Raw genomic sequence first — 13,394 nt, 5'->3', positions numbered from 1 at the left:
TGCTACTATGGTACTGGGCTTGAAGATATTGTATTATTTGCCAGGATAAACTACAACCTGGAGAAAACCAGATTTCATAGGAATTACCTTCACTCATGCAACTAAACAAGGCTAGGAAAAAATATGCATTTCTTATAATAAATTCATAATCAATAATTTCAAATGGGTCCTTAAGATTACCAGTAATCATGTTCCCTAGTGCAGCCACTCCCCCACTGTCCTAGTTGACAATTTTCCAACTTATTTTTCCTTCAAACCTCCAACACATCCTTCCTCAATCCTTGCCCTCAATTGATGAGTTTCTTCCTCTTTCACTGAAATAAAAAATAAAATCAATTAGAAGATAATTTCCACAAGCTCATGCCATCCAATTCCCCACCTCCCTGCATTTAGGACCTGACACTCTACGCTCTTTCCTGTTAGTATGAATGAATGTATGAATCATCTGTGCTTCTTGGTCAGGCCAGCCATCCTTTGTCTAGTGAAGTTCAACCCTCTCTTCTACTCAGGGACATGCTTTACTTATCATCTTCTTGCATCACCAAGTTTTCCCTATCCACTGCATTAGCAAAAAATGTATTGTTATGTCTCCCATCTTTAAAAGAATAATGATTGTCTTTTCTCCGCTTCCTCTTTCAGCTCCCACACCATTCATTTCTCTCCAAATGTTTACAGCATAACTCTTTGAAGGAATTGTCTATATATAACTTCTGCATTCTCAACTCCCTGGCCTCGAAATGATTGTGTGTCCATTTTGTGTTGTGAAGAATATTTCCATATGGTTTCATTTGTTTAAAACTTAGCTTTTTATATAGTTGGTCTTTCTAAAATCTTCAGAAAAATATATTCCACACGGTTCTGTATTTCATGAAATGCTAATTATTTTAAAATTTCCTCTAAATAATAAAAAGTGCTAACACTGGCCCAATGTGAATAGATTGTGCAAGGGTTTTTTTTTTCTTTTTTTAAATGATAAGTTAATTAAATATGCAGAGCTAGAGATTTTATTTTAAAAATGTGTGTATGTGATTTTACTCCCATCTCTTGGACTATAATTTTGTAATAGGGAATTGTTCTTCGGTTTGGGGTTCTGATTTCTCTTCTAGAGGAAGTTTCATTCAGTTTTCTCTCTCCCTGTATTTATGTGCTTGTGTGTGTATGATGCGTGTGAAGACAGGACCACACATAAGCACTAAATCACTGTCAAGGATTCTTGGTGGGTTTAATATCTGACTACAAAGCAAGATGCCGGCGCCTGAGTAAACTTTTCAACAAATGCAGCTGAGAGGATAATGTCCCCTGGGTCTGAGCAGGCTGCTCAAATTTCCAAGATTTCCCCAAACCTGCTCCGCAGGGAGTCCCAGGAAACATCACGTGCAGCTTACTGTCCGGGTATCCTTACAGCGCCTGGAGCTGACCACTTTTTGAATGGGCATCCAGCCTCATGCACATAACGAAATATTTTAATGTTAAGAGAAAATGTTAACATGCTTAGAAGAGATCAACGTCACCGATGCCCTCATGATTTAGCAGTTTCATACTCAAGGGTGAAACTAGTCCGCATCCTCAGATACTGTGTCCAGTAAGACAAGACCACACGTACACGGGCCCCGCTCGCCTGTCCGCGTGCCCGTCCCGAGTACGCGAGGAGCCCTCGGTGAGCACACCAGGGAGCACAGGAGGAGCTAGCTGGTAGGGGAGAGCCCAGCTGCTGCTGCTGCTGCTGCTAGGAGGCTGGGCCGGTGGCGGCGGCCGGAGACAAGGAACCTGATGGCACCGACCTTCCCGCTCCCCTCTGCCGTCTCCTCCCTTCAGCCCGGGGTGCCTCCAGCATCCCAACCCCTGCGGCAAAGCCAACTCTGATTTAAAAAAAAAAAAAAAAAGTCAGAAAGAAAAAAGCCCTCCACCCCGCCCCCGCCCTCGCCCTCGCAGGCCCAGCAGCCCGGGTGAAGCGCGCCGCCGGAGCTGCGGGAGGTGAGGGGCCGCGTCCCCGCGGTGGGTGCGCGCCCCGCCCGCCGCCGCCGCCCGCCCGCCGCCGCCGCCGCCGCCGCCCGTCGCCCGCCGCCGCCGCCGCCCGCCCGCCGCCGCCGCCCGCCGCCCGCCGCCCGCCGCCGCCGCTTCCGCGGCACCATGACCGCTCTGAGCGCCGGGGTTACAGGTTGGTCACGGCCGCCGGAGGCCCGGGGGGGCGCGCCGGTCGCTCTGGTCCCGGCCGGGCCCAGGCGGGCCGGGGGCGGGGGGCGAGGGCCGGGCGCGGAGAGCGGAGCGAGCGCCCCCCAGGCTGCGCGGGGAACGGGCGCGGGCGGCCAAGAAGCGCTCCCCTGCCCCCGCCGCGGGGTGCGCCTTCCCCGGCCTCGGATGCGCGCTGGATGCCCCGGGCCGCCAGACCTTGGTCTGCCCCGCCGGCACCCGGGGGCCAGGTGCCTGGGGGTGAGGTGGACGCGCAGCGCTCCCCGGGGCCATCGCGCAGGTGTGAGGGCCGCCTGCCTCGGCAGGTTTCCGGGCCGGCCTTGCCCACCCCGCCGCCAGGCTCCTGGGCGTCGCTCTGCGCTTCACATCCGTCCTTTTATGAATTGGCCTGTTTGAGTGGCTGTCATTAGGGTGGCCACACGGCGAGCAAAGCAGGGTCGTGCCAGAGCCACACCGTTTTGTCATTGAGCCCTGAAGAGACCGGTGTGGGTCTCCTGGCTGGAAACTCAAGGCGGGCCCAGAACCCTGAGCAGGGCTGTGTCTCTCGGACTCAGATTTTCCTCTTTCAGGGCAGCGTGATAACTCTAAACGCAGGTCCTGATAAATGCTTGAAATATCATAGGGTAAATCTTTCAATTTTAGGCATAATTGTTCAGGGAATATCCGATCAAGGATGCGTGTTCAGACACACTCAGGTTCAGGCCTCAGAAGGATGTGTGTTTAATCTCATGTTTGTACAGTCATCAGCTAGGCCTGGATTGCCCTCGCGGTGAGAGTTTGTGTACGAGGAGGTCCGGGTTGGCGAAGACCTTTAATAGGGATCAGAAAGTAACAGGTGGCTATTTTTTTAAAAAAAATTATGATTCATATTTTCATAGCTACAACTGTGACTTGAAACTAAATAGGAGAGGAGAGGTTGGCCTATGGCAGTTATCCGCAAGGCAGATATAGAGCAGGAATGGTGTTTTTTTTTTTAACATTCAAAGATTAAGTTTCAACAGTTCTAAATAAAAATCATGACTTCTCAATCCTCTACAACAACAGCAAAAATGTATTTCGTAATCGGTGGGCTTTCGTCTGTGGGCCTTTGATGTTGGATTTTCCATTCATCTCTAGTATATTTGATCTGGCTGTTGCTAAAACCAGAGTGAAGGAAAAGTCAAGTTTAAGAGAAAAATGAAAAAGTGAACAGACTGGTTGGACCCACTTGGAGTTCATAGAAGATGTGACATTTTGGCAGAGTAGATGGTAAGCATACTAGGAGCTCTGCAAAAGTTGAAGACAAGCCGTGTGAAATGGTGGTAAACTTTAGCTATGACATAGTCAAAAGAGGAAAAATATTACACTTGTAAAAGAAAAAATATCGACTTGAAATAGTAGCATTTGCTTGCGGTTTAGAGAATTGAAGTTTTGGGTACCATTTTTTTCTTCTTCTTTGGGTATGGCATTTCTTTGAAATGAGTTCCATTTGCTTCTGTTCTCTTTCCTGCATCCATTGTGAGTGTGTATATGTGTGTGTACACTTGGGCAGGCATGTACATGTTTGTTTCATCCTTTATCAATGATGCTGTGATAATTTTAGAATTTTCATAGCTATGTGAATATATCCCAGGGGAAGAGTCACAAGTTTGTGAAGAAAAAAGAAAAACACATCTCCTCATAACATTGTATCCCAATGTAAACCAGGCGCTGGGCTAGGAGCTGGAGGTTCAATGAGGAAAAGAGATAGACCAGGACTTATGAATCTGTCAGGAAAGACAAATATGCAATCAAGTGGAGAGACAATGAGATAGCCTATTTTATAGTTTTGATTTGGAAACTATGACCTTCAGTCTAAAGAAATTATAAATTGCCCCCCCCAGTATCAACATTTTGGAGGTTGTCATGTTATATGATTCTTACCTGTCTCAAGGACTTGTGCAAGAAGTTTTTACACCTTCAAAACCCATTGTGCACACTTTTAACATTTAAAATTAATCCTTTCAATTTAAAAATAATTAGATATGAAAGAAATGACAGAAATGATTGTGAAAAGAGAATAAACAGTCATAGTCCCGATAACCTAATACAAAAGATTGTACTATCTGTGTATTTTTAAGACTCTATGACTTTTGTGTGGCTGTGGTCATGTGTTGTACATTTTTTTATGCTGTTTTTTCCATTTATTATTTGTCATAAGTATTTTTCATGTTTCTATACAGTTTTCTTCCTTAAAAAATTATAAGACTATGCCCTATGAATATAGGCTCACTTAACATGGCTATAACTCTATCATGGGATATTTGCTGTTTCTAACTTTTCATCATCATAAATAATGTCCTGATAGATAGTTTGAGTATAGGGATTTATTTCTATTGGAAGTTATTATTTTTCATGATAAATTCCAAACAGTGATATTCCTGGAAAAAATGGATTATCTAAATTTTTAAGTAGATATATATTATATATAAATTTATGGAAATATATATAATATATATTATAGGTTACGGATATGTACATAGCTCCAAGTTGGCTTTCTAAAGGTTATAATTCTGAATAAGATGATTTATATGCTTTCTGAGGTAAATCTGCCGTTTTAGTATTTGTGGACCATCTTCCCTCTTTTACAGGAATAATAGAAGATAAAATATCTTGGATTTATGACCTTTGCACTGTATAAAGACTTGACTTTTAACAAATTCATCTGAAATCCAGCTGATAAAATATACCTCTTAGAGTAAAATCAAAGTAGGAATGCTATAAAAGTTGTAAAGCTGAATAAAAAGGTCTTTTAGGAGAAAGTGATTTTTGAGATCAGGTGTCTAATTCTGCTTTTTGCTTTCCTACTCAGACTTCAAATAAATGATCAAAGGAATTTATATAGTGAGAAATCTGTGCCCTAAAGGTACAGAGAGAAGAAGACCGTTTGTTCCTAGGCTGTCAACCCTAAGGCGTTTCTTGTAGATTCAGTACTGATGGAACTGGGCTCATGAAACTGATGGGTAAAACTAAGGTTCAGGTCACAATTCCCTTTCTCAGAGATTTGTACAAAAAATAAGTAACAGAGCTTCTGCAGAAGCCCTTAATGTGAAGGGGTGAAGGTTAAAGGTGGAGCATTCTGTTGGTAAGATGGAATTCATTGACTTCTGAGGGAGTTTCTCCATGAGACCCCAGGGCAAGGACAGCCACACCCAACAGAATGTGTTCAGATGATAGGGACTGACCCTGTGAGTCCAGAGGTTGGGGCAGGAGATGGGGTTCCGGGGAGGGAGTCCGGGAGAATTAGAAGTATGAGAAGTCAGAACACTGCAGCCAAGGGAATCATTTATGCAGAGATCAAGAGTGAGACTTATCTCCAGTTACGTAAAGGAAGGAGATGGAAAGAGGACTTTGTTTGGGGCAAGGATGCTATATGTGGAAGACAGCCAACACAGACACACAAATCAGTGCTCTTCCTGATGGGGAGAACAGAGCAAATGGAACACAGGCCTTGTTCTAAGGGAAATATAATAATTATTTTGTTTTAGATGGAAAAATATTCAGATGAAGATGGGTTATCATGGACAGGAAAAATTAATTAAAAGTAGCCCACATGTAGATCTAGCCTGGTGAACACTTTGAATTTGAAAAATAAAAAAAGGAAAATATTCCATCAGTATTTTTATCAAGTTGAAAAAAACTATTCACAAGGGAAAATTTAGACTAGCTTCATTCTCCTCCTCCAAAATTAAAGAATCAGTAAAATAATACACTGAAAATGTGTAATTCTGAAAAATAGCAGAAAACTGTTCTCTTACGATACTAGTATGGCTCAAAATGAAATATAAAAAAGATGAAGAAATACATATTAGGCGCCTGCTACCAAAAGAAATAAAAGGTGAAGTAGAAGTATGTAAAAACAGAATAGTTCAAAAATGAATTAAATGAGAAAAAAAGCACCTTATAATAATAAAAGTTGCTATCTTTAATAAAGTTATAATTACAAGCTTTCTATATATAATACATATACTAATTATCATAGCATTATAGTGTAGATAGCCAAAAGTATTCTTGTGTGTATTCATTTTGGGCAACATGGTCCTTAGATGTAGTATTTCCTCAAAAGGTCTATGACCTACGATGGGATAAGGAAGCAGCATTTCAGCTTAGGAAGTAAAGAAAACAACAGAAAAGAACTAGAGAGGTGAAGAAAGAGGAGAATGTTTAAAAACACGAATGAATTCATGATGAAATAGAAAAGCTTTAGATCTGATAGAAAAAAAATAAAGCCCAGCATTCCAGTCTTTAAGGCCTATTAATGTATAGCTATCTATAGGAGGCATCAGTGTGTCAAGAACTAAGAATGAGGTCAGGCTTCCCTGGTGGCGCAGTGGTTGAGAGTCCGCCTGCTGATGCAGGGGACGCAGGTTCGTGCCCCGGTCCGGGAAGATCCCACATGCCGCGGAGCGGCTGGGCCTGTGAGCCATGGCCGCTGAGCCTGTGCATCCGGAGCCTGTGCTCTGCAACGGGAGAGGCCACAACACTGAGAAGCCCGCGTACCGCAAAAAAAAATAAAGAATGGGGGCCAATGAAGGAAGGTGTTGGGAGAAACTGGGCATGAAATTCTAAGGATGGGTAACTGACCTCAGACTACAAGAATGGAAAAGGAGAGGTGGATGGTGATTTACCAATAGAACAAATGCTAACAGAACTTGGTGGCTGAACCAACAGAATGAAAGGGAGGGGTGGGTGAGGAATGAATCCAGGACCTCAAGCTTGGGTGATTGTGGGCATTTTTGCACCTATTTGTAGGTAGAACAGCTAATCACTTCTTTATCTTTCAGTTAACTGTATCTGCAGGTTAAATCCTTTGCTTCTTTATTTCTTTATTAGTTCTTTATTGTTATTATGAAATTCACAGGAGATCAGCTTCACGTATCATGTTTGGAGTAGAGGAAGGATTTTTTAAAAATTACTTATTATTTCTGAAAAGTACAAATTATGGAGGCCTGTGTCAGACAAGATACAAATTTGTATCAGACAAGATATGTCAGTGATGGCTTAAAATACTATTGAGTATATGTTATAAAATTTGCCTGGGGTAAAAAAAAAAAAGGTAATTCAAGTATGGAAACTTCCTTGGCTATTCCTCCCAGGAGCTAAAGCTCAGAGAAGATAAATATTGTAAATAAGGAATTTAAATTTTCAGAACTAGAGCTTGTTGGATTAGTCTTTCTATTTCTCTCAATTCCATATGTCAATACTTTGTGGAGAAAAGAAATTTTAAACTCTGGGGAGCCTCAAAACAATTTTCTACTTTTTATTAAGTAAAAATTGAAAGCAATGTTAAAAGCTAGTTCGTTCAACTAGACAAATTGTTTTTGCTTTGTTCCTTTCAAGAAATGAATAGCCATATTCTAGACTAGAAAATTATAGTAGAAAAGTCAAGGAAAAACCAAATTCGTTAGTTGTCTTCTCATAAGACAAAAATGTATTCTTGTATATTAAATATATTCAAATATATTTCAAATATATTTAAATATATCAAATATATTTTTGTGGAAAATTCTGAAGTTCTCCGAGGAAAACTTAGAATATACTTTATATACATTCAGTTATAGATCAAAATTTTTGTCTCAGATTTCTATTTTACCTTTATTGTTTATACCAGTCTCTCTTATTTTTTTCCCAATAACCAGTCTTGACTATCACCTATGATTTCTGTAGTGTCAAAATGCCCTTCTGAGCAGCTAGACCAGTGGTTCCATCACTATTGGGACCAGCACTGGGAGAGTGTGTTAAGAATCGCCTGGGGAGTATTTTTTAAAAACACCATTTCCCATACTTTACTCTGCAAGGTTCTGTTTTAGTATGTCTGAGGTGAAAGATGCCCATGGTTGAGGGTGTTTACAAACCTCCCTAATGATTCAGATGTTAACCATCTTTGGAAACTACTATTTTAAAACATTCACCATTGTCCAAATTTTGTGAATTCATATTACAAAATTAAACAACCACACACATACGTAAATAGATAGCTCCTTTTCATTTTCCATACTATTTAACTACTGTATGGAAAAGTTTTGAAAACCACCGTTTTAAGCATCCATCTTCTTTGTCCAACCATTGCAAATTCATTACGAGGTTAATTGACTACAATAAAAAGAGATAATCTCCTTCTCTGATCTTTCATAATATTTAAATGATAGTAGCAGTTTCTTAAAATAATATGCCCGTCATTGGACTATTGGATGATGAAAACCCATGAAACTTCTGCCATGACCTGGAGGAAACTGGACCTTTCTAAAAAAATTATACCATCAGCCTGTGGTGATTTTTAACTCTGATACTCTTTTGGTAAAACTTGCTTACACCTACCTTGTACCCAAAATAACTCACAAAATTAAAAATGCATATCCTTTCTAAACTTGGAGAGAAAGGCTAGGGCTTGTTAAAAGGATTGACTGAATTTTCTGAGTAGAGAGGTTGGAAAGAGGATGGTCAGCCTACATGTGTGAGCTGATTGCCTCATTTTGTAACCAATACAGTGATTTAGGAGACAAATACAACTTCTAACCCTCTCCTACTGATGGGCTGTTTTAGTTTGGCATGCAGGGTGCAGTGGTGTTGGGACATCATAGTCTATCCTGAATTCCTTTACCAAATCTAGTGATTTTTAAAGGTCAAAGAAAATTCAATTTTCACAATTAAAAATGAAACAGAACTGAATCTTTGAGGAAGTAATGAGACTGTTTTGAAGTATTTGTAGAAAGAACTAGAAAAAAATATGCTGCTTTTCTTTGGGATTTAGGAAGTAGAGTCAGTATAAAAAGTGGGGAACCATTTTCTGTTTTTAATCAGTGTGTTGACAAAAGGAAACGAGAAAAGAAGAGCCGGCGGTTGGAGATGGCCCTTTGAAATGTTTAGCTTCCTCTGTTTGGTGGCCCATCTTGGGTGGCTCTTGCTATCCTGCTGAGACTGGACCATGCATGTAACACTGTTTTTGCAGGGCTGCATCCCGATTTAGCTAGGGCCAAGACGTAGATGAGAAAGCACCCAAACGGAAAGTGTATTTGGAGAGAGAGAGGCAGAGATACAGAAAGAGAGATTGCTGCTGTGATCTGGGGTCCAGTTTTAACGACGTTTTAGTTTGCCTGCTAAGTGATGTGCTCTGCTGTTGCTAAGGCAGACCTAGGACTCAGGCAGCTGCCTGCCTTTCCTCCAACCACTAGGAACCAATTAGAAGAAAAGATGCATCACATTGGGCCAATTAAGTTTCAAGAGCAAAGGGTACTTTGGGAACAGGATGCACTTGCCCCGGGGCATTGCAATCTAGGTGCTGCCTTGCTCTAATTTAGTTTCACTACTCAGACTTGGGAGAGGCCAGAACTTGGAGACTCCCCACCTCTGTTCGCTGGGGAAAGAGAAAGTTCTATTCACAAAGCCCTGGAAAGGTCAGGTTGAAAGACAAGGACAACTGAATATCATGGGGGTAAAGGTCAGAAAGTGACCTTGGGTAAGGCACTCACCTTCTCTAAACTTCACTGTCATCTGTAAAAGAGGAATAACGGAGACACCTGCTTTATTGGGGTGTGGTGAGCAGTTGATGAGATAATCCACTCAAAGCTCTTAGCCTCACACATGATAAATCCTCAGCAAATGTCAGGTGTCATTTGTTTATGCTTAAAAACTGATGATTTTCATATTTTACTTGTCTTAAAGAAATTACAATGAAATTCATCACTGTTGCAAAACATTTGAATTGTACAAAAGGTCTTGAAGTTAAAAAGTAAGTCAAATTCTCTGCCCATTCTCTCCCTCCCTCCCCTACCTCTGTTCTCCCAACAAAATGGACTCCCTGGGTTCTAAACTTGCTTCCAGTTCATGTGGATCTGGGCAAGCTTGCCTCAGACTTTTAATCTGTACAATGGGGATAATACTAAAAACTACATCAAAGAGGTATTACAACCTTGGAATAGTGCCTGGTACAGAGCCAGCTTTTGATAAATGTTTGCTCTCATCTTTCAAGTGGAAAAAAAAAAGAATGCATAATGCTTAATCTTGATTCTCTTCTAAAATTAGGTACAGTAATTTACAGACCACCATGCTACCCTGAGTTGGTAAAATGCATAAAATTATGAGCAGCTTCAAGAGTGTGTTAAGAAATTTTATCATTGGAAGTCTCTTGGGAGGTAATCTTTTGCAAACTCCCAGGTGGAATAGAAGTCCTTTCTGCAAACTACACGATGTGTGTGTAGTCATTCTCTCTGAGAATATCCGGAAAGAAGTGTACCATTTCTTGGGATGGCCAAACACATTATTATTAGAAATTTTAGATTAAACGGTTCTTTTGTTGAATAAACAGCTGCCACTTACTAACTTCTGATTGGTGGCTTCTGTTTAGTCTGGATTTTCCTTGCTAGAAGAACAAAGAACACTACAAAATAGAATCACAACCCTGACAGTGCCCTGAGCTTTGCATTTTGACTATGACAGAAGGACTTCTCTCAGTAAAGCTCTTCTTTCTGCCCTAATATAATCTCTGCAGAAAAACATACTCTTTTACCCATGTATCATAAGTCAGATCTGTTTTCTATTTTTCATGTTCTCAGCACATTTGGTCAAGAATTTATGAGACTAAAACTAACTCTAAGAAAGGAAGAAATCTGTCATCCTTAGGAAGCTGTTTCTTTTACTGTCTCTTTACTACAGCTGTCTCTTTACTACATGATGTAAGATTATCAGATGGGAGTTAGTAAATGCTTCTTTATGTGTTTTTTTCCCCCACAATTTAGACAAAAGATGATAAAAGCATAATAGACTATTTCTAGGATTCATCCTCAAGGAAAAAGGCTGGATACATGCATAATAACTTCAGCTATCTGAAAGTGACATTTAGATAGATTTGATAAGGCGTTTGATGATTTCTTACCAGAAAAAAAAAATCGACCCATTTTTGTCAATGTGTGGCTGGAATAACTATAATATGACTCATATAATACAAATGGATTCAGTTTTAAGAGAGGAGAATGTAGTATTTTCGCAAACAATAATCAATGCTAAGAGAGTTTAGAATTACAAGGTTGTATGATGAGAAAGTGTTGAGGGACTTCCCTAGTGGTGCAGTGGTTAAGCCTCCAAGCTCCCAATGCAGGGGGCCTGGGTTCAATCCCTGGTCAGGGAACTAGATCTCGCAACTCAGAGTTTGCGAGCCACAACTAAGACCCAGCGCAACCAAATAAATAAATAAATATTTTTTAAAAGATCACACTTTAAAAAAAAAAAAAGAAAAAATGTTGAAAAGTAGTTTTCTTTTTATTATCTATTTTATACTGTACTTAATTTTTAATTTAATAGTTCCGTGAATCACTTTGTCTTGGTTTATATCCTGGCTCATCTCTGTACCTAAATTTCTTGATCTGTGAAGTGGTTCTTGTAAGAATCGAATGACATGATATATGACATGCTTAGAACCAGGCCTGGCCCGGGATAAGCCCTCAGTAAACATCTGTGTGGGAAGGAGTCTTTTACATGGAGGTCAGCTTAATTTGGGAGGAAATCAACTGATGGAAGTCACAGTGGATTCGTAGTATTTTCTATGTGAATGAATGAATGGGAAACAGGATAAGGGGAGGTTGCCTGGGTTACAGGAAAGACCATCTCAGTGTGTTGGGAAGCTGATTCTAATATAAAATACAGGACATATTAGAAAGGGTGATGTCAGGAATTCCCTGGTGGTCCAGTGGTTACAATCTGTGCTTTCACTGCCGGGACCAGGTTCGATCCCTGGTTGGGGGACTAAGACATTGCAAGCTGCACAGCATGGCCGGAAAAAAAAAAGGGGGTGATGTTTGTGACCATCCAGACCTGAGGTCCCATGGCCTGGAAAGGGCTCTAGTAACGGGGATAAAGGGAAAGGGACCTTGGACATACGTGGAGTGAGGAGGGAGGAAAGAAGTCACCAGTGAGGATCTGTGACGAGGGAATCTGTGCATGTGTGGAGACCTGCCTGCGGGGACTAGGAAAGTTCAGGGCAGTAGGATCTGGGAATTGAGAGGAAGGGGTGAAGTAGAAGTATGTCAGACTGGTAGCACCTGTCCTGTTGATTTTCAAGTGATGATGGTGTTGGCATGGCTACAGTTGAGGGAGAAGCCACGTAGGTACATGACTCAGTAATAGAAGCTGCTGGCCATCGACAGACAGTGATGGAAACTGTGGGAACAGATGCTCATTTGAGGGGTTAAGTACAGAGGACAGGCACACAGGACAGCAGGTAAAGGACATGCTAGAAACCATAATGTAGAAGATGGAAGATTCAAAAGACGAATGCAAACCCAAGAGAGTTCCAAGGAGAAGAAAAGACCAACAGGGTTGCAAGTACCTCGCAGCTAAAGAAAAATGAATATATTTTCTTTTGGTCCAGAGAGGGCTGGGGTGACCTGAGGAAGTAAAATATTGCTGTCACGGACTACAAAACTGGATTTTAACCATTTAAAAGAGAGCCATGAACCAAAGTGTCTTTTCTCCCTGAGTTGCCACTAGCTGTTTCCAAGTAAAAGATTCACCAATGAACATATTATAACTGTGCAGCCTCCACCCACTGTTGAACTATTTAAATACCAGCTACTTTTAATAAGTATGAAAAAGCAACTGGAAACCCCGCTTGTCAAACTTAGTGCACTGCCTTATGAAGGACGCTTCTGTAAACAGAGAAAAAAAACATCATGTTATAAGTACATGATAATGATAAGGCTAAGATACACAGAAGCAATTTCCCATCAAAATAATAAGCGTACCTAGGATACTTAAATATTCCTCCTGGTCTTTATCAGGGGAATAATAGGTTTGCTGTACTCAGTTATATTGATTCAACATGAATGAATGTGTATGACAATATCTCTGTATATAAAAGAAAATTATTACAATTAATTGCCTCAAATTAATTTTGGATTCTTCATATATTTGTAACTTGGACTTATTTAATATTATTAAATCAGTTATAGGTTCAGTGATTCAGGAGCTAGTTGTTGATAAATACATATTTGTTGAGTTTTAATATATTTGTGGATTAACCAGGTTTTCCTGGGCACTGTTTGATTCGGTGACACTTTTGTATTAGGTAAATTTTGAAAGTGGATGATAACTAATGTCATTCATTGTAGTTGCACTGTTTTGGTGGCTCAAATATAGCCATTGTGGAGATTTAATAAAAAAATAAATTCTGGATGTCTACTTCTCTAAGATAA

General features: G+C 40.6%; 1 protein-coding gene across 8 annotated transcripts in view; it reads left to right on the top strand.

Annotated features, from left to right (window-relative positions):
• Positions 1-1,422: 1,422 nt before the first annotated feature.
• The window catches only part of NALCN (sodium leak channel, non-selective), a 294,176-nt gene continuing 282,204 nt past the window's right edge, over positions 1,423-13,394 (top strand). For 5 of the 8 annotated variants that reach the window (XR_004346630.1, XR_004346629.1, XR_004346631.1 and 2 more), the window contains exon 1: positions 2,079-2,158. The gene's annotated coding sequence lies outside the window, so the exon portion shown is untranslated. Of the gene's footprint in view, positions 1,658-2,078; positions 2,159-13,394 lie in introns of those variants that run through there. The other 3 variants (XM_032610831.1, XM_032610833.1, XM_032610832.1) reach the window with 2 other exon arrangements.

The sequence above is a fragment of the Phocoena sinus genome, chromosome 18 (assembly GCF_008692025.1).
Source record: "Phocoena sinus isolate mPhoSin1 chromosome 18, mPhoSin1.pri, whole genome shotgun sequence".
Taxonomy (NCBI): Eukaryota; Metazoa; Chordata; class Mammalia; order Artiodactyla; family Phocoenidae; genus Phocoena; species Phocoena sinus.
Note: the sequence above shows the minus strand (reverse complement) of the source record. Positions and strands in the feature narration are given on the sequence as shown.